At 50.3% G+C, this 25,942-nt stretch overlaps 1 long non-coding RNA gene across 1 annotated transcript; it reads left to right on the top strand.

Annotated features, from left to right (window-relative positions):
- The first annotated feature begins 432 nt into the window (after positions 1-432).
- LOC141731500 (uncharacterized) lies at positions 433-2,817 on the top strand. The gene is made up of 2 exons (XR_012583573.1): positions 433-1,087; positions 1,480-2,817. It is a non-coding gene; the product is annotated as an uncharacterized LOC141731500 (long non-coding RNA).
- The last annotated feature ends 23,125 nt before the right edge of the window (positions 2,818-25,942 follow it).

Raw genomic sequence — 25,942 nt, 5'->3', positions numbered from 1 at the left:
AGTGGGGCCCTGAGCAGCAACAGGCCTTTGTCCAGATCAAGCAGGACATTGCTCATGCAGTAGCTCTTGGCCCAGTCAGGACAGGACCAGAGGTAAAGAACATGCTCTACTCTGCAGCCAGGAACCACGGCTTGTCCTGGAGCCTTTGGCAGAAGGTGCCTGAGGAGACTCGGGGTCGACCACTGGGATTTTGGAGTCGAAGCTACAGAGGGTCTGAAGCCAACTATACTCCAATGGAGAAAGAAATCCTGGCTGCCTATGAAGGAGTCCAGGCTGCTTCAGAGGTAATAGGCACTGAAGCACAACTCCTCCTGGCACCCCGACTACCAGTGCTGAGGTGGATGTTCAAAGGCAAGGTTCCTTCCACTCACCATGCCACCAGTGCTACATGGAGCAAGTGGATTGCTCTCATCACTCAGCGCACCCGTATTGTCGCAGACATTTCTTCATAGAAATCCTTTCTTTGGGATTTCTCCTTCTTCTGGGAAGCAAAGGGCCCCAGAAGAAGAATGTAAACAATTGTTATCAGCTGCTGTGAAATGTAGCAGGTGTCCCTGTGATTGGCTCATCTTCCTTGTGTACCATTAAAGGCCAATCACAGGAGCAGCTCAGGGACAGATTCCCTGGGCAAAGAACTTTGTTATTCATTCTTGCTATTCTATTCTTGGCATAGCTGCTCTCTGCAACCTCTCGTCTTATTCTTTTTAGTATAGTTATAATGTATGATATATCTTATATCAATAAATCAGCCTTCTGATCAAGAAACAAGATTCTCGTCCTTCTCTCACCACAGTGACCGTCTAAGGTCGCTGTAATATCTGGTGACCCCTCGTGTCAGGGCAAAAATTAATTTGATAAAGACCAGAGGAGCAAAATTGCTGCACTGGGTAAAATCCTGTATGTGTAGCATGTGATGGTTGCTTTGAAGTGACCACAGAAGTGGATTCAAGCCAGGAGCTGAAGAACTGAAGATCCTGATTTGGACAGAGTTCACAGCCAAGGCTGACCACAAAGAGAACCTTCTTCTGGAACACCTTCAGGAAGATGTTCGCAGAGCTGGCCAGAGCAAGCTGGACATTTTCACAAGGTAATTTTGTCTTTTCCCTTCCTGATGACCCAGCCCTTCGTAGTTGTTGGCGGTTGGTATGGCGAACACATGCCTTGGAAGAAGAGGTTCAGTTCTCCCCTTCAGAGGAGAAACTTATTGCCCTCTGGCAAAAATGGTGTAGAGAAGATGGGATTTTTCTGTCAGCAACAGATCTCTATGAGTTCTTTCGATGGGCAAAGCTTTTTGGATTCTTTACTGATGTCCTGTATGCCTTGGATGTTTTTGTCTGGGAGTGCATGAATTCCATTTTCCAGTCCGTCTGGGGCCAGGAACGTGTTTTGCCTTTTATCTACCCAGCATTTCTAAAGCTCTTCCCAGTTTTGAAACGGAGAGCAGCTATTTTTCAATGGATTTCTAACTGTTATGGACAGGCTCCGTTTCCACCGTCCCCGGTGGGAGAAGACCCGGCGGGGGATGAGTGGGGGCTTCCCAGCCCCATGTCCTCAGCGGGAGAAGACCCGGCGGGGGATGAGTGGGGGCTGCCCGGCCCCCCCTGCTTCGCGGCGGGGGGGGGCGAAACTGCGCCGAGCGAAGAAGTTTTTTTTACTCTTTCCCCGGAGCCTGCGCAGACGGAACCTTCTCCCCCCCCTCCTTCTCTCCCTCCGGGGGGATGGGAATGGGCGGTCCCGCTCGAACCAGTGCCGTTGGTGCCGCCCCTGCCAGCGCTGCGTCCGCCTTCAAGACCCGCCTCACCGGCGCGGCCGCCACTCCAGGCGATCCCATCTCCGCCTCTCCAGGCAGTCCCGCCCACGGCTTCACAGGCCTCCCCGCCCCTGCCAGCGCCTGCGTCTGAGAATGCAGAAGAGGCACTTCCTGTGGCTGCTGAGTTGCTAAGCGACGACGACGCGTCTCCAGCTTCCGGCTCAGCGGGGGAGTTGTTCTCTCCGGCCCCTCTGCCGCTTCCATCGGCTTCCTCGCCACCTCAAGCCGAGACGGTCCCTGTTCAGGATGGTGCTGGAGACGGCGCCGAACCTGCGGGACCCTCGGAACAACCCGCGGCCGCTCCTACATCCAGCGGGATTCCCTCCCCGGTTCCGGCTTCCCCCCCGCTGCCTGCACAGGCTGCCCCAGCAGTCCTGCCGTTGTCAGAGGCTGTGTCCTCCGTGTCGGCGTCAGAGACTGCCCTGGAACCGGCGGCTTGTTCGAGCTCGGACCATCCCGGACCGGTTGCTGTAGCAGGGGCCCCGGCGGCTGGTCTTCCCTTCCGTGGAGCGGGGGCTGCCCGCCAGCTGACTGGGGGGACAGCCCGTCTCCCTGCTTTTAAGATCAGCATTCTCGGCGGGTTCGGGGGTGGTTTTTCGGGGATTGTCCCATGGAGGCTGCCATCTCTGCCGCCTCTCTTGCGCCCTAGTGGCGGGGGGCAGGTGCATCCCGAGAGCTCTGCCTCTGATCTCCAGCCCGGAGGGGGTGGGGATGATGCCATGGGGCGGATGAGACACAAACCCAATGCATTGCAGGGGAAGAGGGCACAGATGGAGGAGACCATAGCTGGTTTGCTGTGGGAAACAAACATCTCCAGACCCCGGATGGGATCTCTGGGGAAGGCTTCTATTTCCCTGCTGCTGGCATGCCTCAGTGGTTTTGGGGAAAGGAAGCGTGTCCCCACTCGTGCTGCCATTGTACTGGCAGCAGGGTGCAGGCCTGTGGGAATGCAGGGCCTGCCTCATGGGTTTGGCCTGGGCCGTTGGGCTCAGGAAGTTTTTGGGCCAGGGCCAGCATTTGGCCTCTTGGTGTTTCTGGGGGTTGAGGTTTCTCCTACTGGTCCTGGTCCCCCTTTGCGGGCCAGTTTTGGGGTTCCTGGTCCATCATGGGCCAGGGCCCCCAAGGCCTTTCCTTCTCTGGCACTGCTCTGTTTTGCTGCTGCTCTTTTCTTTTTCGATCACAAAAAAAAAAAAAAAAAAAAAAAAAAATTAAATAAAAAAGACTGAAAACAGTGGGCAGCAGCTCTGAAGCACTGAAGCATTGAAGGGCCAGAAAAGGACATTCTAAAGTTGTTCAAATTGTTTGAAATTGTTTGAAATAGTTGTAAGATTGTCAATATGTTTTTGATAACTGTTGATGGGACTTTTGCAGCAAGTCTGTTTTCAGGACCGAAAAGGATTCTCAGATATCCAAGAGAAACAACTTCAGCTCTTGGACTGTTCCTGAAACCCAGCTGCTTGGACTTGAATTCTCTTTGCATTGTTTTTTGCATTTTTTTAGATTGTAGGATTGTTTTAGTGATTTATTAGTATTGTATATTTTACAGTTGAAGAAATCTCCTGTTCATTTCACATCAGCATTTTTCTTTTAATTTATACAATTTAGAAGGGTGAGATGTCGCAGACATTTCTTCATAGAAATCCTTTCTTTGGGATTTCTCCTTCTTCTGGGAAGCAAAGGGCCCCAGAAGAAGAATGTAAACAATTGTTATCAGCTGCTGTGAAATGTAGCAGGTGTCCCTGTGATTGGCTCATCTTCCTTGTGTACCATTAAAGGCCAATCACAGGAGCAGCTCAGGGACAGATTCCCTGGGCAAAGAACTTTGTTATTCATTCTTGCTATTCTATTCTTGGCATAGCTGCTCTCTGCAACCTCTCGTCTTATTCTTTTTAGTATAGTTATAATGTATGATATATCTTATATCAATAAATCAGCCTTCTGATCAAGAAACAAGATTCTCGTCCTTCTCTCACCACAGTGACCGTCTAAGGTCGCTGTAATACCGTATAGGTAAACTGAATTGCCCTGGGATTTTGGAGGTCATTACAAATTGGCCCGAAGGTGAGAATTTTGGTGTCACAGATGAAGAGGAACAAGAACCAGTGACATGTGCTGAAGAGGCTCCTCCCTATAATCAACTGCCTCCAGAGGAAACACGCTACGCTCTTTTCACTGACGGTTCCTGTCGCATCGTAGGGATGAACCAGAAGTGGAAAGCAGCCGTATGGAGCCCCACACGACAGGTTGCACAAGCTACCGAAGGAGAAGGTGGATCAAGCCAACTTGCTGAACTCAAAGCTGTTCAACTGGCCCTAGACATTGCTGAGAGAGAGAAGTGGCCAATGCTCTAACTCTACACTGATTCATGGATGTAGCCAATGCTCTGTGGGGATGGCTGGAGAGGTGGAAAAAGGCTAACTGGCAATGTACAGGGAAACCAATTTGGGTTGCTGCTGAGTGGAAAGACATTGCTACCAGGGTAGGGAGGCTACCTGTGAAAGTCCGCCATGTAGATGCCCATGTACCCAAGAGTAGAGCCAATGAGGAGCACCAAAACAATGAGCAGGTAGACCAAGCTGCAAAGATAGGAGTGTCCAAAATAGACCTAGATTGGGAACATAAGGGAGAGTTATTCCTAGCTCGATGGGCCCATGATGCCTCAGGCCACCAGGGCAGAGATGCCACCTATAAATGGGCACAAGATCGAGGGGTGGATCTAACCATGGACAGTATTTCTCAGGTTATCCATGACTGTGAAACGTGTGCTGCCATCAAGCAGGCCAAGCGAGTGAAGCCCCTGTGGTACAGTGGGCGGTGGTCCAAGTACAAGCATGGGGAGGCCTGGCAGATTGACTACATCACACTGCCCCAGACACGCCAGGGCAAGCACTACGTGCTGACCATGGTGGAAGCCACCACTGGATGGCTGGAAACCTACCCTGTGTCTCATGCTACGGCCCGGAACACCATCTTGGGCCTTGAAAAGCAAGTTCTGTGGAGACATGGCACCCCTGTGTCACCCTTTTTTTTAAGATTTTCTAAGCCTTCTGATGTTGACATTCCTGGAGTGAATTTTCTCACACACTTTCTGTAAATAACTCATTGTTTTACATTCCTTTATGGAGGAGGAGAGAGTTGATGGACTGTTGGTTTGACCAGTGACATTGCAGAGGCCAGATGTCGCTGAAAGACACGAGAGAGCACAAGCACACCACCACTCAAGGTGAAGGGAAAAAAGGGAAGTTTTATTCTCTGACTCCAATATTTATAGCTTTACAAAAGTGACAGTGGATTGGAAGGTGACATTGACACCTCTGCAATGTCACTGGTCAAACCAACAGTCCATCAACTCTCTCCTCCTCCATAAAGGAATGTAAAACAATGAGTTATTTACAGAAAGTGTGTGAGAAAATTCACTCCAGGAATGTCAACATCAGAAGGCTTAGAAAATCTTAAAAAAACAGGGTGACATCTCATCCTTTTCCGTTTAAAAAGAAAAAGGAAAAGAAAATGAACAATGTGAAAAGGAAAATATGAACAACGTTCAATGTCCACTTGCAGAGGAGTCATCGGAGTGATCACTCTCAACGTCTGCATCCGAATCATCACTCAATGATTCTCCCGCTTGATGCCTTTCAGGTTGGTCACGGTTTCCATCTTGCCCGTCAGCTGGATTCTGTCTCTGCGGTCGCAGGTCAGGGCGAACACATTTTGAAGGTACCCAGCGTACCCCAGTATCTGTGGATACACAAGCATACCCGCGCCCCGAAGCGATAAGGTCATAGGGACCTTCCCACTGTTTGGTGACTAAATTCCGCACCCGAACTTTCGCTCGAAGCTGATGTGCCTCGTCCGCAGCCTGTAATGAGAGATGGTGATTCAAAATAACAGGGTTATTTGAGTTCTGCGGCACAGTGAGATGATTGATTGTGCACAAAGCTTTTGCCAACCGACTGTGCGGGGTTTCACCCTGCATTCCCCGTTTTTGTTTCTGAATAACCTGCTTCAAAGTACCATGAGCACGTTCTACAATAGCTTGACCAGTCGGAGAATGAGGGATACCAAACTTGTGTGAGACACCCCACAACTGCAGGAACTGCCGCACCTTTTGCGATGCGTAAGCAGGACCATTGTCGGTTTTCACAGCAGAAGGTATGCCCAGAACAGCAAAGGCCTGCCTCCAGTGGGCAAGGACATCACGGGCCTTCTCCCCAGTGTGAGCCGAAGCCCACATTGCAGAGGAGAATGTGTCCACAGTGACATGCACATACTTGAGCCGGCCAAACTCGGCAATCTGGGTGACATCAGTCTGCCAAAGCTCCAAGGCCCTAAGGCCTCTGGGGTTTACCCCTGCCGGCAGAGGCGGAGCAAGCGCATGGCAGTCATCACATGACTCAACAATGTCACGAGCCTCAGTTGGCGTCAGCTGAAACTGCTTCTGCAGGGTATGTGCGTTCTGGTGGAAAAGCCCATGCGATGCCTTGGCCTGTGCGAGTGTATCAGGCTGAGGCGCTACCCACGCTGGGTTAGCCAACTTGTCAGCCCTCGCGTTACCTTCTACAATAAAACCTGGCAAATCGGTGTGACTCCTCACATGCAGAACATAAAATGGATGAACTCGGGCCTGAATGGCACACCACAAGGTCTTCAGTAAATGAAACAAGGCAGGATTACTGACCTCCTTCAAAACCGAATGACCCAACCGCTGTGCGATGTCAGCCACATAGGCGGAATCCGTGACCAAGTTGAAAGGTTCCTGGGAAAATTTCTCAAATGCCATGACAGCAGCCCTCAGTTCAACCAATTGGGCTGACCCATCCTCATGGCCTTCCAAAACCTGCCACTCAGATCCATCCCTCCAGGTGACAATGGCCTTTCCCGTTCTCCCTGAACTGTCAGTGAAGACGGTGGGTCCTTGCACGGGTTCCTGACTATTCTTGGGCCGCAAAGAAATTTGTGTGGATTTCGCCATATGCAACAGCCTATGGCTGGGCAGATGATAAGTGATCTGCCCTGAAAAATTTTCCAGAGCACTCTGCAGGGACACACTGTTTGCAAAGCTCCAGTCAAAATCCTCCCGTTGCACCGGGAGTATGATCTCTGCAGGATCCGCACCCATCAATTGCAAACACCGTTGTCGGCATTTGATTATCAAGCGAGCAATTAGCTCAAACAATGCAGTTGCCGTCTTCTGCGGCTGATGGGGCAGAAAAACCCATTCCAGAACGTGCAAGGAATCCAACCATTTGTCACTCCATTGACCAATGATACCTGTGGGATGCAGATCTGGAGTGGTGATGAACCCAGTGACATCAACGGAGGGATCAATGCGATAAACCTGACAAGCCGAAACAGCTTGCTGAACCACCTCCAACGCCTTACACGCCTCAGGGGTCAGTGTGCGAGGCGACTTTAGATCAGAGTCTCCTTTCAACAAATCATACAGAGGAGACAGCTGTGCATTGGTTAATCCCAAATACGGACGTAACCAAGTGATGACACCTATCAATTTCTGAGCATCATTCAGTGTCTTCACAGAATGCACAAATTGCACCTCCTGGTGACAGATTGTCCGTTCCAGAATCTTGACCCCCAAGTACTTCCAAGGTGGTTTCTGTTGGACCTTTTCTGGAGCCACCTGCAGTCCATGAGCATGCAAAGCATCGAGCAGCCGAGGCTGAATCCTCAGCAGCTCATCCTGGGTGGACGCGGCCACCAAAATGTCGTCCATATAATGATACAGACGCGCATCAGGAAACTGCTTGCGAACTCCAGACAAGGCACGGGCCACATACCATTGGCATATGGCAGGAGAATTACGCATGCCCTGAGGCAATGTCCTCCATTGATATCTCTGTGCGGGCTCAGCCTCATTAATCGCTGGCACCGAGAAGGCAAACTTCGGTCTATCATCGGGATGCAAAGGAATCGAAAAGAAACAATCCTTCAGATCCACAATGAGGACCGGCCAGCCTGCAGGAAGCATGGTAGGCGATGGCATGCCCGCCTGCAATGGTCCCATGCTTTCCATCACGGCATTGACCTTCCGGAGGTCTTGCAACAACCTCCATTTCCCAGATTTCTTTCTGATACAGAAGACAGGAGTGTTCCAAGGACTGTCAGAAGGCTCCAAATGACCCTGGTCCAACTGCTCTTGCACCAAATTCCGAAGGGCGACTAATTTATCATCAGTGAGGGGCCACTGCTTCTCCCAAACGGGTTTGTCCACCAGCCACCGTATAGGAGGCGTAGGACACTCTGCGCCCTTCACTGCAGTGGCCCCCATTAAAAATCCGTCCCAATACGCACCCCCCCAGGCAGACAGAACATCCCTCCCCCAGAGGTTGGCAGGAGTAGAAGTAACATGAGGCCTAACCCAGGCCATCTGTCCCTCCGGGTTCGTGACCAGCACGGGCTGCTGGGCCACGTAACATTGCGCCGTCCCTCCCAGGCCGGCGACAGATGTCCCCACCGGATCCAGGGGCCACTCCGAGGGCCAGGTGGCAAGGGAGAGAACAGTGACGTCAGCACCACTGTCGAGAAGCCCGCGGAGGTGGATTTCCGACGGTGTCGCACCAGGAACGGACAGGGTACACAGCATCTCGGGACGGTCCTTGGTCAGGACAGCAGTCCAGTGAACCTGAGGCAGCCCGGTGGATCCAAAACCACCAGCTCCACGTGACCGGTCAGCTGTCCTGCGAACAGAAGACTTAAAAGGCACAAGTTGAGCAAGCCGTGTCCCTTTTGGGATTGTGACGGGGGAGTGGGTGTGGAGACCATGGCACAAATCTGTCCTGTAAAATCTGCATCAATGAGCCCCAGGTGCACAATGAGGCCCTGAAGGGTGGCACTGGACCTCCCCATAAGGAGAGCACTCATGCCCCCACCCAAGGGACCAAAGGCATCTAGGGGAACCTTGCGTATCTCAGACGAATCTAAGACAACTGTTGCTGCGGTGCAGACGTCCACACCTGCTGATCCGCGGGTGCTGGCTGCAAGCCGGCAAAGGAGACCTCCATCGGTACCTGGGTCTGGAGAGAAGCTTGTGTCTGAGCGCGCCCCTCCTGCTGCGCGCTCCGCTTCACGTTTCCCGAACCCAGTAAAGCCTGGCCATTAGCATGAACAGTCGCCTTACAAACGTTAGACATGTGATTCGGCCTACCACACCGACCGCACAGGAACATGGGGAATTTGATCTTCTGCACCTTCTTCCCCCGCTTCCTGCTAGACTGCGCGTCCCCCTGCTGTGGCCGCCCGCCCTGCGGTGCTGCCCAGACCGGCTGCACAGCGGCAGCCACAGCAGCCAACTTCCGACGTGAGGGAATGATGTTTGCACAGGCTTCTGCCATCTCCCAGATACTAGGATCACCAGGCATGGCCGCTATAACCTTATTACAAGCTGCATTACAATTGCACTTAACAAGATTTGCAATCGTAACTTCCCTCGCCACAGGATCAGGCACCTGCCTCTCCACGGACGCAATCAACCTTCCCAGAAATACCATAAAAGGCTCATCATCCCCCTGGACAACAGTTGAAATCGGCTGCTTCGGAGCCGCCATTTCCAGGGTCTGCACAATCGCCCCTATGCCCAGCGATTTGCATTGCTGAAGCACAAGGGGATCGTATCCAACCTGTCCCTGAACATCCTCATCAGCATTTCAGCAACAACCCTACGCCTGGGGTCCTCTGGCGCCAGCGCAGCATTCCGCTTCACCGCTTGGGCCGCCATACGAGCCCACTTGGTCTCAAAAACACCAAGTTGCACAGGGTCAAAAAGAGAATGTGCCACACAACGGACATCGTGAGGTGTCAGCGGGTCCCTATCAAGTCTCCGAAGAATGTGCATAACCTCAGCAGACCCCAAACCATGCTGAGCAACTGCTTCACGGAGTTCCTTCTCCAGCTTATATGCAAGGGGTTCATAAGTGTTATGAGTGACGCCCCTGAGCACAGGGAAAGCCTGGGGACCCCCTGGCACAGCCACCGCACCTGCTATGTCCCGAGCCTTGGGCGCCCCAGAGACAAGAGGGAGTGATTGACTGGAAGCCGGGGCAACACCACTCGTCCCTGCGCCCCCTGCAGCACCGGCAGAGCCAAAGGAATTCGCCCCCCGACCCTGCAGATGCCGGGAGGAGACAAGGTCATTCATCTCGTCAGTCACGGTTTTCGCCTCTGGCCAGAAACGTTCAGGGTACCTCGGACGCACGGTCACCTGGCACGCAGGAAGCGTCCAAAGACCTGACGAGAAAGCGCCTAGGCGCCGGGCACCCACCGGCCTCCCGCCGGCCGCGTCAGCAGTTGCACTAAAGGTAAACACCCCAGTCCCCTGCTGCGCTGCAGCCCCGCCATGGGTCACCTCGGCGGCCGCAGCTGCCGGCACAGCCCGCAGATCTGGCACAGTGCCGGACGAGGCCGGCGCGGTCACGGACAAAGCCGGTGCGAGGCCCCCATCCCCCGATGCGGGGGCGGAGTGGGATGCCGAGGGAGGCACGGCCCGCGGAGCCGCGTCACTGCGGGGCGGCACAAGGGAGCCGGGTACGCCCCCTATGAGAGTCCGTCCCAAGCCGCAAGGTCCCGCAGCGGGCACCGCCCCCACCGAGCGGAGAGGGACGGGCCTCCCGCCCACCGGAGCAGGGCCGGGCGGAGCACCGACCGACGCCCCGCCCCCGACTGCCTCCACCGGCTGCGCATGCCCAGCAGGCTGCGCAGACCCAGAGGCGGGTAACATTCCGCCCCCGACTGCCTCCACCGACTGCGCATGCCCAGCAGGCTGCACAGACCCGGAGTAAGGCGAATTCGCTCCCCCCGCTGAGGAACCCGACTTGGGGGCGGGAGAGCCCACCCCCACCGCGCTCAGGGGGAACGTGGTGGACACGCCGCAGTTCGGACAACAAGTCGTCACCGCAGCAGCCTCAAGTCGGGGCGGAGGCTGACTCTTAAAGGCCGGGAAGGCACACAGAGAGGGCAACCCGTTCCCCGCCCCGCCACCCGCACAGGGCGAGGCGGGGCGAAGACGGCCCACCGAATGCAGAGAGCCCCCCGGACCCGGGACCCGCTGGCTGTGAGCCCAACCCACCCCGGGCGGATATTGGCCACTCCCCAGCACACCGTCGTGGGGCGGGGAGGGGGACTCCACATCACACAGGAGCTCAATCTCCTCATCCACATCCGAGATAGAAGGGCTTCCCTGGGAACTCCGAGGGGTACAAGAACCAGACCCCCGCCAAAGCTCCTCGCATTTCTTCCACTGCACCAGCAGCGGTCCCACATCCACACTGCAATCATCAAAAAGGGCCTCCATGAGGTGGACCCCCAGGAGAGACCACTCCTGCTTATCGAACGCCTTCGCAGGGTCCGAAAAAAAACCTCGCTCTCGGGCCCACAGAACCAATCTCTCCAAATCATCCCAGGAAACAGATACCTGTTTACACTCCAGGACCCCCCTCCAGAGATCCAAAATGAGGGAATCATCCTGGAAAACCACAGAGGTTTCCATTGCCCCAAGAAGAGCAGGCAAAGCACCAAAAAGAGGGGGAGAAAATCTCACCAATCTCGCAATCTGCTGTCCCTGTCTCAGCCTTGGCTGCAATACACTTCGGCGGTCACCAGATGTCGCTGAAAGACACGAGAGAGCACAAGGACACCACCACTCAAGGTGAAGGGAAAAAAGGGAAGTTTTATTCTCTGACTCCAATATTTATAGCTTTACAAAAGTGACAGTGGATTGGAAGGTGACATTGACACCTCTGCAATGTCACTGGTCAAACCAACAGTCCATCAACTCTCTCCTCCTCCATAAAGGAATGTAAAACAATGAGTTATTTACAGAAAGTGTGTGAGAAAATTCACTCCAGGAATGTCAACATCAGAAGGCTTAGAAAATCGTAAAAAAACAGGGTGACACCCCTGAGAGTATGGAGTCTGACAACAGGACTCATTTCAAGAACAGCCTTATCAACACCTGGGCTAGGGAACATGGCATTGAGTGGGTGTACCATATCCCCTATCATGCACCAGCTGCAAGAAAAGTGGAGAGGTACAATGGACTACTAAAAACCCAGTTGAAAGCTTTGGGTGGGGGATTTTTCAAGAATTGGGAGCAGCATCTGGCAAAAGCCACCTGGTTAGTTAACACCCGAGGTTCCACCAACCGAGCAGGTCCTGCCCAGTCTGAGTCCCTGAATGTAATAGAAGGAGACAAAGTCCCAGTGGTACATATCAGAGGTTTGTTAGGGAAGACTGTGTGGATCAATTCTGCCTCGAGTACAGACAAACCCATTCGTGGGGTTGTCTTTGCTCAGGGACCAGGTTGCACGTGGTGGATAATGCAAAGAGATGGAACAACACAATGTGTACCTCAGGGAGATCTGATTGTGGGGTAAGAATGATGTGCGATATCACTGTTCATTGGATGTTACTGCCATTGTCTGTACATTAAACCATACAGACATGAGATAGAAGGAAATGTGTAAGAGTTGAAGGTCTGGGCAAGTGGAAGACGGAGAAGGAAATGTGTAAGTGTCGAAGGTCTGAGCAAGTGATAGATGGAGCTTTAAGTGACTAAAGTGAAAAGGGGGAATCCTGCAGCTCTGTAATATAGGGCCTGGATTCAGTGGTCCAGTGTGGGGATGTGATGAAGGCATGATGGGTATTGCTTGTAATTTTGGGGGAACAGATAGAAATTTTGTATGAATAATGCATGATGTGTTGTAGTATGTTGATGATATGGGGATAAGGAGTGGAATGTCCTGGGGTGACGTTATGATGCTTGTATCCCCATTCATCTGTTCTGTGCCTTTAAGACCGGCTCTGAAGAGTGGAAGTTTTGTTTGGGTTTCTCTTATCAGGGACACAGAGACAAGCAGTACATAGGGCTGTTTTTCACTTCTTGCTTTCAGCTTGCTACTTTGCTTGCTCCCTTTTCTGCTCTTGCTTCTGCTCTGCTTTGGCCTCTGCTTATTAGCTAGTTCTAGCTAAACAGTCCAAATTCCTTCCTGGACTGTTTCTCCTCTCCTGTTTCTGTGACCATCTCGAACCTGCTCCGGACTGGGACCCGGCAACACCGAAGGTTTGGCTGCAGCAGCTGCCCCAGTGCCGGAGGGACTGAGAACAGAGCAACCACCCCCGAAAGAGACTTTCTGATTTTGTCATCTTTCTCGGAACAGTGTCATCGGGTATTGTTCATTTTGTGTGCTGGGGGGTGCTGGGCCAGTCAAATAAACAGGTTCTTTCCACCTCTCTCCAAGGAATTTTTTCCCGAACCAGTTGGGGGGAGGGGCCGTGTGGGTTTGCTTTTCTGGAGGGGCCCTCCTTTGCAGATTCTTTAACAAATTTGCCCTAAACTAGCACAGTTTTGCATGGAGGCACTTACAAAAGAGATGCAAAGAGAAGCTGCTAGCAGTTTCCTCCGTGTCTGACACAGAAACCAATCAGTAATTAGCTTTGAGAAATGACAATCTGTTAAACCACTGAGAAAACTGATGTGCCTCTGTGAACATGCACATAAAAAGGGAACAGTTCTGGGAAACCCTTCTCTCTTTTCCAGCTGGCAAAGAGCTCACTGGCCATCCTGGCCCCCATCTTGGCTGGGGCGGGCTGGGCTGCCTCTGCCGCGGACTGAGCCCTTCCTGGGGAGCCCCCAGGCCCCATGGGCTGCTGGGCAGGGCCAGGGGAGGCCGTGGGGCCGAGGCCGGGCTGGGCCGAGGCTGTGGCTGCTGTCATCTTGCCACTACTGAGCCCTGCCCTGCTGCCAGGCCAGGCTGAGCCAGGATCTACCGGGCCCCAGGAGCAGCCCCAGGCCGGGCCAGCTCAGACAAGATTCTGCCTCACTTGAGATTCGTCCATGTGCTCGGGTGATGGTATGATGATTGTATCCCCAGTCGTGTGTTCTGTTTATGATGGATATTATATTCCGTGCCTTCAAGACTGGCTGAAAGTGAAGGTGGGGAGAAGAAGCACAGAGTTTGTTATCAGGATCTGGACTCACTCCTCCACAGTCTGCTGGAACACTGCTGTTTTCAGGGCACAGACAGGGCAGAGCACCATACTCCTTTTGCTTTTGAGTTAGTTTAGCTAGCTGAGGCAGTCCGAGTTTTCCCTGCATTGTTTTTTCTTTCCCTTTTCTCGGAACCATTTGAACTTGCTGCACACCAGGATCCAGGGAAACACCAAGAGCTCACACTTTGCATCCTGCTGGAGGCCTACTCTGGGCAACAGCCTTTGCCAGCACTGGAGGGACTGATAACAGAGCAACCACTCCCCGGAGAGACTTTCTGAATTTGTCATCTCTTCAGAGCAGTGAATGAGGTTTGTCATCTGCTATTGTTCATTTTGTGTGCTGGGGAGTGCTTGGCCTGTTAAATAAACAGGTTCTTTCCACTTCTCCCCCAGGAAATTTTTCCCAAATGCAGTGGGGGGAGAGGCCACATGTGTTGGCTTTCTGCAAGAGCCCCTTTTGGAGGTTTTCTCCTAGATTTGCCCTAAAATTTGGGAGAAACCCTAAAACCCTAAAAGGACAGCCCAAACCCACCAGGCAGGTGGAGGAGAAGCCATCGGCTCCCAGCCGTGCTGCTGCTGTGTTCTGGCCTGGCCGCTGAGATCCTGGCCCTGCCCCAGAGCAGCCCATCCCGACACAGCCCCAGCGCAGCCGCTGCAGAAACCTCCATCGTAAAACAGCTGCGGCCACAAGAGCTGTGCCCCTCTGGGGCTCCATGGATGGACATCCCAGCTTAGTTCTGCTCTCAGAAGAGGTTTTGGTTCAGCAGCTGAATCCAGCACCTGCTTCCTTCCCATGAGCTCGGGACAAATGTCAAGAGAGCAAGAGGTTTAGGCTAAACACATCTTGACTTCTGCACTTTCAGCTTAAAAGACACTTGAGTCCAATTGAATTGGTTCAGGTCATTGTTTCCTCTTGCATGATGTTCTCCATGCCAGCTGTGTCCTGGCAGAGAGGAAAGAGTGCTTGTGAAGAGTTGGCAAAGAATGGCTTTTGCCTAGGAAGAGAGAAATGAAGGGCTGAGCTGGGATCAGAGATGGTTTGCAGTGTCCTGATCCTCCCCCTACCTTCCTCCGAACTGGTGAGGGGACACCAGGTCTAGCCCATCTCCAGGAGGAACCCAGGTCTAGCCTGGCTCCGGAGAGACACCAGGTCTACCCCTGCCACCGCAGACGGCAGCAAACGGGCTCCCTCGCACCGCGCTCCCGGCAATGGCAGAGCTGCCGCCGCCGCCTGCGCAGCCAAGTCCCAGGCCCGTGTCTCGGACCTGGGAGCCGCCGCGCGGAGGAGAGCGCCAAGGCGGGACCGCGCTGGGCCCCTGTCGGCCCCGGCCCGCCGAGGGAGACCTCGGAGCAGGAGGAGGAGGAGGCGGAGCGCGCCCGCAGGCCGGAGCGGCGGGCCGGCCGCTGGTGCGAGAGAGAGAGCGACAAAAGATTGTGTGGAGGGCTGATTGTCAATAGATGGCAGCGAGGGAGCTGCTGTGCTCCGTCCGAAAGCCTGCACCAGAATCAGGTGGTTTAGGAATTATTTAATCCGGGTGCTCCAGAACGATGCAGTCCGCACCAGGGCAGAGGCGGCCCCGGAGCCGGCTGGCCCTGCGGTGCCAACGTCCTACGGTGACGCAGCTCCGGAGCCGGGGTAGACCTGTTGTTTTGTTTGCTTGCTCAATTGTGCTTGTCTTCTGTCATCTGAGTCATCTGCTGCAAGCATGGGCTACAGGTGCACAGCCTGAATGGCCAAGAGGGGCATGAGAGCTCCTTGATGCCCTTGAGCATGCTGATGGGGAGCCCAGGGACATTGCCATGTGGATCTCAGCACCCAAGCAAGTGTGCCTGAGTGAGGAACTTTGCCCGCAGTGCTGCCCTGCATCCAAGTGTCCCAGGTGAGCTGTGGCACTGGGGTTCACCATTTGAGGAACGTGAAGGGAGATGACCACATCCTGATTGATGAGCATCGATCTCTGATTTACTGATCCAGCTTACACACTTTTATAGTAGTGTTAATTAAGTCCATACATATTGCAAAACCCGAGCTCATAATTGGTTACAGATTACACACCAACCCCTACTTTGTTTTCAATACCTGTGGTTTCTTGTTGAGGCTAATACTTGTTTTTCTCATCCTGCTGTTGACTTGTTATTGACCATTCTCAAGGCCTCCATGTTTTCCACCACGTTTTTCTCATCACTTTACTCAAGGACACGGTGTTTATTGTTTTTAAGGAAAAAGCCTGAGAACTTGCTGCTTACAGCTGCCTTTTACTTTTTAACCAGCTGTATGTAATCATGGCCTTTTCCTATAAGCCATGTCTGAACAAAACTCTGCAATATATTCCCCATTTTTCTTTTTTTTGCTCAAGGAGGTTAGTCTGCCAGGTTTTTCTATCATTCTACTGACCATATCTTGAATACAATTAAAAATACAAGGTAAAATAAGCAAAAGCATTAAAAGCACACCTAGTATCCCCATAAGGTTCCCCAGCCACGGTCCAAGCAATGGCTTTTACCCCAAAGGGTTAAAACCACCCCCAACTGAGCCATAATGTCCTGCCTTATCAGGCATTGCAAGGTAGGTGGTAATTGGACTACTGAAAAAGAAAGCTGTTAGCTGTTTTTCATTCATGTGAACCCGGAGAGGAGGCAAATGGCTAGGGCTAATAATGCTGGAATCTGCTCCAGTATCGAGCGAGCCTGAAAATGATCCTTTCTGTCCTTGAAATTCCACTTCCACCCTTTCCTTGGGTCTCTCAGAAAGGTTCAAAGTCAGTAAGGTAAGTCCTCCGGTGGATTCAAAACCATTTTCCCCCCTCTCTTGTCCTTTTATAATCTGTAATCCCTTACTCATTTGGCTCAAGTGGCACCATCTGAGCAATTCTCAGTCCTTTGTTAATTTGGAGTAGTGGGAAAGGGGTATACACCACAACCATATAGTCCACATCAATGACGCCAGGCAAAACAAATAATCCCAACGCAGATGATCTTCTGAACAGCAGAGCACCCATCTTGACCCTATATAACAATAGGTCCATGAATCCCTGTCGGGATTTTCTGTGGGTGCGTGGTCATCAGCATAACTCCTACAGCGGCTGCCAGCTCCAAGCCAAGGCTCCCAGTTGTGGCGGGTTGGAGACAGGAGAGGGTGCTGATGCTGCGGCGACGACTTGTGTCGGTGCGCGGTCACTGCGGTTCGTGCTTCCCGGTCCCTGCCTGCAAGCGCCAGTATTGTGGGTGTCCGAGCGGCATTTTTGGCACCAACTAGCCGTTGGATGCAGTGTTGCTGACGCTTGAAGTGGTGCAAGAGCAGCTTATGCCTGATTTTGAGAGGACTTTGCCTGTTCTTGTAAGCCTAGCCCTAATTGTTTGATTGCATCTACTACAAAGGCTTGTGCTCCTGTTGGCATTAAAGCCATCCTCTCTAATGCCTCCTTTATAGTCCAATTGGCACCCAGAGTATTAAGCACACTCCTAGTAGTAGAATTACAATTTTAAAGAGCACACTCCTTGAGTAATGCCCCCCTAAGATATTCTGGCACCCCAGCCCTTTCAATTGCGGCAGCAGCCTTATCAATAAATGACCCGAATGACTCTTCCGGCCCTTGCTTAATTCCCATGTACACGGGTATCCCTCCTGGCTCTTTTACCCTCTCTATAGCAAGCCTGACCAACCTCATAGCTTCCTGGCACTTCTCTTGCCCCAACAAAGCTTGTGCCTCGGTACAAAGAAAAGGTCCCAGGCCCATAAGCTCATTAACAGTTATACCATGGAGAGAGTCTCTCTGCTGCCTCTCTACCGCCACACATTCGTTTACAAGCTCTTGCCAATGAGCATTGAATAACAATTGCTGATGTGGAGTAAAGATCAATTTAACTATTCCACGACAATCATTCACTAAAAGAAGACTGGTGTCAAAAATATAGTCTAACATCTGTTTAGCTGGCTCACTTTTCACTCCAAATTGACTAACAGTAGACCTCAGCTGAAACAGCAATTTCCAATCAAGGGCTGTAATAGTAGCCTGCATGCCCCCCCAGCCCCGCGGATTGAATACAACAGGACAAGCCAGCTGGGTAGCAGCGCTGATAAGCTCTTCATCCCCCTTTTCCATAGCTTCTCTTGCAAGCGCAGCCCACGCCAACCTCCTCTCCCTTGCAATAGCCCCCGCTATGTCGTTTTCTGCCCCAGGGATTGGCTCATTACTTTGCAGGAGCCTATCGGGTGGTCTTGGCCACGGCTCCCATTGTTCAGGGGGTGTGGAAGCCTCAGAAGCGCTCTGTATAGCCTGGCTTGCTGAAGCAGAGGAGGGCGGCGAAGCAGGTAAGAAAACCGTCCTCATTGCAGGAGCTAATGGTGTTCTCCTCTCCTGATCGTAATCTTTATTACTCCCATAAGCAGCTGTAGCCTGCTCGGCAGCCTTTCTTTCAGCCTGAAACTTTAACATCTCATTGTGAACCACCCTCCATAATTTACCTAACTTCTTGGCAGTTTTATCGTCCTCTAAAGTAGCCTTCCATAATAAATCACCGAATTTACGCCACTCCGTTAACTCGTGAACCGTATGGGGGTTAATAAAAACTCCCCTAGCATAGCCATAAGTCAAAAGTGCTGGTAAATCCTTTTGCAAATCTATCCCCTCAACCTGCCTTTTTTGTAAAAAGGCAGTAAATAAATCATATGCTGCTTGCCTTTCCATACCTAAATCGTAAGCGCTTTTGCAGCCTCTTCAAGGTCCGGCAGCAGTATCGGTCGGGCTCGCCTTCACAATCACCAAAGGCACAGCGCGTCTCAGCTTCTTTTTTCTCCCCCTTTTTTTTTCTCTGCGCTTTTCTGCCGTCCCGGCTGCTTCAGGACCTGACCCGTGTCTTCACTCCTCCGTGATGCTTCGCAGTATCATGATCGGGGTTCACCATTTGAGGAAAGTGAAGGGAGACGACCACATCCTGATTGATGAGCATTGATCTCTGATTTATTGATCCAGCTTACACACTTTTATAGTAGTGTTAATTAAGTCCATACATATTGCAAAACCTGAGCTCATCATTGGTTACAGATTACACACCAACCCCTACTTTGTTGTCAATACCTGTGGTTTCTTGTTGAGGCTAATACTTGTTTTTCTCATCCTGCTGTTGACTTGTTATTGACCATTCTCAAGGCCTCCATGTTTTCCACCACGTTTTTCTCATCACTTTACTCAAGGACACGGTGTTTATTGTTTTTAAGGAAAAAGCCTGAGAACTTGCTGCTTACAGCTGCCTTTTACTTTTTAACCAGCTGTATGTAATCATGGCCTTTTCCTATAAGCCATGTCTGAACAAAACTCTGCAACACACATCCAGGAAACACTGCCGGGGCCCCCAGAGCCGCAGTGAGGTGGGGGAACCTGGCCTGCCCCATGGCATGTGCCCGGGCAGTTGAGATGCTGGGGATCAGGGTGCACTTCAGCCCAGCCTTTGGCAGCAGGGACACAGTTGCCAGTGCCGGGAGAGCCTCCTGCTCCTCTCCTGGCCCAGCATGATGGGAAGGAGGGGACAGTGGTGCTGCCAGAACTAATGCACAGCCCCAGTTAAGCAGGGCATTCATTTCTTGATCTTGGCAATGGATAGAGTGTGGAGCAGGGGGTGCCCACAGGGGATGGGTCTGTGCAGGACCTGGGGCAGCTGCAGACTGTCTCCCTGTTATTTTCTCCTGCCAGGCAGCGCGTCCAGCTCCTAAGCAGGAACATGCATGCATGCTGAGTGATTCCCTCCCTGCACAGCCAGTGCCCATCAGCATTGGGCCAAGGCTACCCAGATGCCAACACCATGACACGCAGAGGTTCAACAGACAGAATTTGCCTTGCCTCTAAAGGCCTATTCTGCTGCAAACCTCCACTCTCCACAATGTCCCTTTTGCCACAACAGCTTCTGTTTCTTCACTTCCCAATCCTCCATGCTTCCACAAGTCTCACCAAGTTGTCATGCTAGAGTCGGTCGTCATCTCTCTCTTCCTGCTGGCTGCAAGGACCTCTTTTTTGCTGAGGGAAAGGTGAGTGATTTGTGGAGATGGAGTCTGAAGTTTCATTCTGCTGCAGGGCTGTTACGGTCTGACTGCTGCTGCTTTAGGATGGCCAGGTGCTTAGGCCATTTGCCAGGCAGCTGAGTCAGTCTTTTCTTTTCTCACCTGAGGCATGCAAAGCTGAGAAGATGAGAAAGACTTTCTCCAAGGGGTGACTGCCCTCCAAGAGGAAAGCGGGGAGGAGGAGATCAAGTGCATCCCTGTGCCAGGCACACCTTGGCTTCCATGCTGTGGGCACAAGAAGCAAGGCTCTGAGCTGGCTTGAACGCAGCCAGCACAGCTCCTGCACACTCTGGCTGCGCACAGCTGCTGACAGCTCCTGGGAAAGGGCATTTACATTTACATCTTCTTTCTGCTGGGCTTGGAGAATCCCTGTGCCAGTGAGGTGAGCGGGTTCAGCCCATCATCTTGACAGAAGAAGTCAGAGCACAGAAGGGCAGTATTGTTTCTTCTCTATAAAATTCTTTGTCTGGCCTGCCAAGGTCCATTCAACAGGTTGGACAGAGGCACTCTGGCTGCCCTCAGGGTGGTGGTATCTTTTTATACTAAGAACTACATGTACAATATTTACAATTACTTTCCAAGACCTATCACCTATGTTAGACAGTGAGCTTCTACTCTAAACCAATCCAAAAGTGCCACCATAACAGCAGAAGTTGGCGGCCAAGAAGAAGAAGGAGGAGGAAGACTGGACACACCCAGATTCCTCCACCTTGCTTCTCCAATCCCCATTCTAAAAACCCCAAAAATTTATTTTTCACCCCATTGACAAACTATTATTTTACTTAGAATTTCGTAGCTTTCAGATCCTCACAGGAGGTTGGTTTTTTTTTTTTTTGCATGGGTCATAACCAAAGTCACAGTGTCTTGGGCTCTGTGCCAAGGTCTCTGAGCCCCCCGGGCAGGGCCTGGAGCCCTCCAGGGCAGTCAGAGGAATTTCCTGGGTTCTGACACTTACCAGGAACTCTGTGTGGGGATTTGCATCCCTTGTAAATAACCCGAAGAAAAATAATTTAAATGATGCCTTCACTTACACCAGGGATCTTGCCTCAAGTCCCTGAAGGGGTAAAGTTGAGATTCCCCCTGAAAATTCCTCAGTGCTGGCTGGAGATCCGTAGATTCGGTGAAGCTCTAGGCTCATCTTCTGGCTGGCTCTCCAGTTCACTGCCACAAAATCTCTTTTTGTGACTTGGCCTGGGACTGACTGCCACCACAGACCTGATGCAAGACAGAATCATCCACAGCAATGACCCCACAGGGATGGTCAGAGTCTGGACACAGAGCCCAAAACCCTTTCCCCAACTGTCTCCAGGCAGCAGCAAGTTCCCAGCCACGAGGCTGAAGTGATGACAATGAAAGACAGAGTGAGTACTGTCACAGGCACCTTTGCAGAAAAATTCTTTCCTTAGTATAGTTTTAATATAAATATATTATACGAATATAACATAAATATATGAACACAATACTAAAACAACAATAATATAATAAATATAAATATTAAATAATATAAGAATATAAAAATGATATAATACATACATTATATTAATATAATATAAGCATATTATGTTTGTATAATACAAGTATATTATATTAAAACTATACTAAAAGAATGGAAGAAAGGATTTCATCAGAAGGCTAGCTAAGAATAAAAAAGGAATGTAAGGATAACAAAAGCTTCTGTCTCGGACAGAGAGTCTGAGCCAGCTGACTGTGATTGGCCAGTAATTAGAAACAACCACATATATCATAAAATAATAAATCAAGCCTTCTGAAACAGGGAGTCAGATCCTCATCTCTTCCCTCATCCGCAGACCCCTGTGAACACTGTCACAGAGTTCCACCTCCTTCCTTCAGGTGATGCACAGAGCCCTCTGTCTCTGGGAGCCAGTCTAGAACCTTTCCCAGTCCCACATACAATCTCAGCAATTCCTGTCCAGGTGATATTTACAGAACCGCTGCCCATTGCACGAGGGCAGTGTTTTGGAAAATTAAAAGCCAAGGACCAAGACCACAAGTTAATAAAAGAAGTCCTTAGTACAGTTCAAGATAAGCGTCTTTAGCTTTCAGTTGTACACAAGCACAGTTATGGATGAAAGCAACAGCAGCTCTGATCATATAGGAAAGGGGTGAAAGTAATTTTCCAGCTGAAATTCAGCAAGTTGTCTAAGATATTGCAGTTGATTTTGAAAAGAAGTTTCAACCCCAGTAGACTATAGTAAATTTCACCTATGATCCTGATTCTAATGTAGCCATTGTCTTTGTGCTTACCATACATAATGCCACTGTTTACGTTATCCACTCCATCATTGCATTAAGATTAAATAATGAAAAAACAGCACTCTACCCTTCAGAACATAGAGTGTGTGGAACCCTGGAATATTTCCACTCTGCCCCAGCAGATCTTTCCCAAAGCTGTTGCTCTGTTTCCTCCATGCACGCACAGCCCAGCTCGTGCTGGCAGAGGAAAGGTGACAACAGCCCAGAGCTGCAGGGAACCAACGCCATGTGCTGGCAGGGTCTGTCCCCACATGCTCTGGCCCCGGGCTGCAGCTCAGCCCCTGTGGCCTTGGGCATTTTCCTCCTACCTGCTTTCACTTCTCCTTGATTTCCACTCTAAAGCAGAGGGCAGCAGCTGAGGATGTGGGGACATGGATAGGCTGGAGGGGAAAATCTCTCCTTGCTGATTCTGAAACCAGGAACTGCATCAAAGATGTGGGGTGAGATTTGGGGGAAACAGGGCTGGGATTTCATGCCTCACTCAGTCCTGACACCAAGGGATCTGCGGGGCAGGCTTTATCCCTCCCAGAATGGAAGCAAGGGCTCACTTTGTGCTTTTTGCCCCCACCAGGCTCCAGCATCACCCACACTGCACAAAACAGGGTGAGTTGAGGCACAGTCTTGGTGCCAAAGCAGAGAGCAGGGCCCTGGGGACAGGATGTGCCTGTCAGGGTCTGTGTTGGTGGCTTGGGCTGGGGAGTCCCACAGGGCCCCCAAAACCCCCATCGAAGCCTTTGCAGATATAAATATTTATTAGATATTTTTTCATCAAACCATTTTGTAATTTATTTTCTCAGGATCTTCTGCAAATTTATTAGCTATAAAAATGTTACATACTGAAATTTGAAATTTAAAATTTTGGGTGTCTTCAAGTGGGAAAGAAAATCAAACAAAAACTGAAAAGGTCCAGCTACCTGCAGAATTCCTTGAGCCCAGGTCTTTCTTCTCTCTCTCATCCTTGAAGGCAGTCAAAGAACAGCATTTTCTTGGTCCATTCTAAGAGGAAAGGCCCTGTGTCATTAGTGGAACAAGACCTAACCTCAGGGGAGGAAAATTCATCTTTCTGAAGGTCAACCTGTCTCTACAGGCAAGCTGACCAAAAAATCCTTTGCCTTTTGTCAGAATGGGTAGAACTTCCTTGGGAGCAGGTTTTATGTCCCAGTCACGTGGAATACCTTTGATGCTGAGGTGGTAACTGGATATGGTCAAGTTCCTCTTCTCTCCCTTGTTGTAGAAGGGAGTGAAAGAGCAGCAACTTCTTGGTCCTTTTTAAGAGGAAAGCTCTGTGTCATTAGAGGGACAAGACCTCAGCTCAAGGCAGAAAAAAATGATTGTCCCAGTGACACCAGGAAGGACAGTGGAGGCAAATATCACAGGTTCTGTGAGGATGATAAACCTCTTTAGTTCATTCAATGATTTCCCTAATGAAACAAAATGTTGTTGTATTTCTTAATTTCCAATTTGTTCCTTGGATCCATGGAAAGCTGCAACAGAATGTGGTTTCCCAAACACCAACTCATACAGGCTCACTTTCAGACTAGTTTGAGGTTGTGTTTTAATTTGTAACAATGCTAATAGTAACACCTGTGGCCATTTCCTGACAGTTTCCTGACATATTTTACCAAATTGGCTCTTTAAATTTGATTCATTCACTCAACCTTTTTGTTAGACTGAGGTCTCAACAGAGATACAAATTGGGATATAAATCCCAATTAATACCTGACTGTTTACTAATTGATGTAATACTTCAGATATAAAGCTTAGTCCCCTTTAAGATGGCATCCCTAAAGGCACCCCAAACCTGGGCATGATTTCTTTGAGAAGTGTTTTGGTTACTTCCCAAGCCTTGCTGGTGTGGCAGGGGAAAGCTGCCAGATCAGAATCCAGCAGATATCAGAAAATATATCCACTAATACCAGGAGATGCCTGTTTCCTTGCTGGCGTGGTAGCTCAAAAATCAATTTACCAGTAACCTCTGGGAGTGTTTTCTCTTTTAGTGATATCTGAAGGTGGCCTTTTTAAGTTCAAAGCATTATTTTCAAGACATATCAGGACTTTTTCTGTAAAGACTTGACAATTTTTGTCATAAGAGCACTGGGTGTTTGAGTCCACAGACTACTTGCCATATCACCAAAATCCCAGTGGGTTTGCTGGTGTTTCAGCTTGAGAATTTGCAACACCAGTTGTGGCGGGACTCTGACTGGATTGTTGGGAGTTACCAGCCATTCTGCTCTTTATTCTGGGCTTTAAGATAAACAGCTAATTTTAAATCTGCTTGACTCTATCCAGGGCTATGTTCTGGGAGAGAAATGGCTTTCTCAGGTATCAACACCAGGTTGTGCAACCTCTTGTGCAGCTTTATCTGCACATCTGTTCCCTGCATGAATTTGGGAATCCCCTGTTGGTGTTGTTCTTTGTAGAGTAGTGCAGCCACTTCTCTGGGCAGCTGAATAGCATCTAGGAGGAACAATATTTCTTTTTTAATATTTAATTGGAAATCCAACTTCACACCCGTAATCCCAGTGCTATTAATCAATTTTGGAAATTTTCTCCACAGCCCCAGGTCAAATGCAGTGTTCTCTTGCGAGCCTTTCAGCACAGAAAGTTTAAAATTCTCAGCATCCAGGATTCCAGCAGCCAGGTGTTGTCATGCCACCCCTCCTGGTAACAGCTTTCCCTCCTCCCAAATGCCAATGCCAGGGGTACAGGTACACAGCCTCCCTCCACCTGTCCTGGCTACCAAAACCCTCTCTGGGCAACCATTTGGGAGGGAAGGGGACTGTGGAGAGAAGAGAAGAGAAGACATCTAAACAACAAATCACAGTAACACAGCTATACATCAATAAAACTTCTCTTAACATTCACATAATATCCATCCTTTAATTGCAAGAGCCAGCCATGGCATTACCCATCCATAACAGCAATTCATTCAATTTCCCTTCTCTTCTACAAAACAATGTCAGCTATAAAAGTGTCTTATAAACTAAGGTACTGTCCTCTGGCCACTTAGCCTGGGAGTTTAGCTTGCATGCTGACCACCACTGATTACAAGAATGGATTAGGTTTAGTTAGTGGGTCTTCTCCTATCTGTTTCCAGTTTTTCAACAAACATTTCAATGGAGAATTTGAAATATCATCTTCCACTTTGGTTTTAGAAGAAACTGACCCCATATTCAATAATTACAAATATACAAGTTACCTTTGTAAGTTGTAATGGTGTTTCCAGCTTTGTAATGGAGGGGGAGAAGGGAAGAGGAAGGGGACTGCCAAACCTGCAGTCACTAAAACTGACAAAAGAGGGTGCTTATAGTCCACAAATGCCATCTCAGCCAGGCACACAAAAATAAAGCAACTCCAAACCACCAGCAAACACTCAGCCATGCTCCAACACTCTCAACACTCTCTCTGCAAATGAATTTTTATATGAAGGGCATCCCCATGTGGATATGCTGGCAAACTCACATTAAGGTACCACTCTCACATGAGCACACTCTCAGAGTTCAAGAAGAATGCAGGGAATGGGAGGAATGCAAAGGAATTAACCAATCTTCACCACAAAGGTGGCTCCAGAGGAAGCTGTGGCCAGGTTTCAGTTGTAAATGGAGAATGTGGTTTGTTTGTTTTTCTTCTTTCCTCCATCCAAGTCAAGATGGAGGCAGCCTATGCTACAAGACAGCAGAACAAGGATTTTTCTTTAAATATGATCTTAGCCTGGTGCAACAATTCCGGATACTGTTAGCGTTCAGGAACACATAATCACAGAATGATTATATGCAGGTGCTTTTATTAAAGACCTCTGGGTG

The sequence above is a fragment of the Zonotrichia albicollis genome, chromosome 23 (genome assembly GCF_047830755.1).
Source record: "Zonotrichia albicollis isolate bZonAlb1 chromosome 23, bZonAlb1.hap1, whole genome shotgun sequence".
In the NCBI taxonomy this organism is placed as follows: domain Eukaryota; kingdom Metazoa; phylum Chordata; class Aves; order Passeriformes; family Passerellidae; genus Zonotrichia; species Zonotrichia albicollis.
Note: the sequence above shows the minus strand (reverse complement) of the source record. Positions and strands in the feature narration are given on the sequence as shown.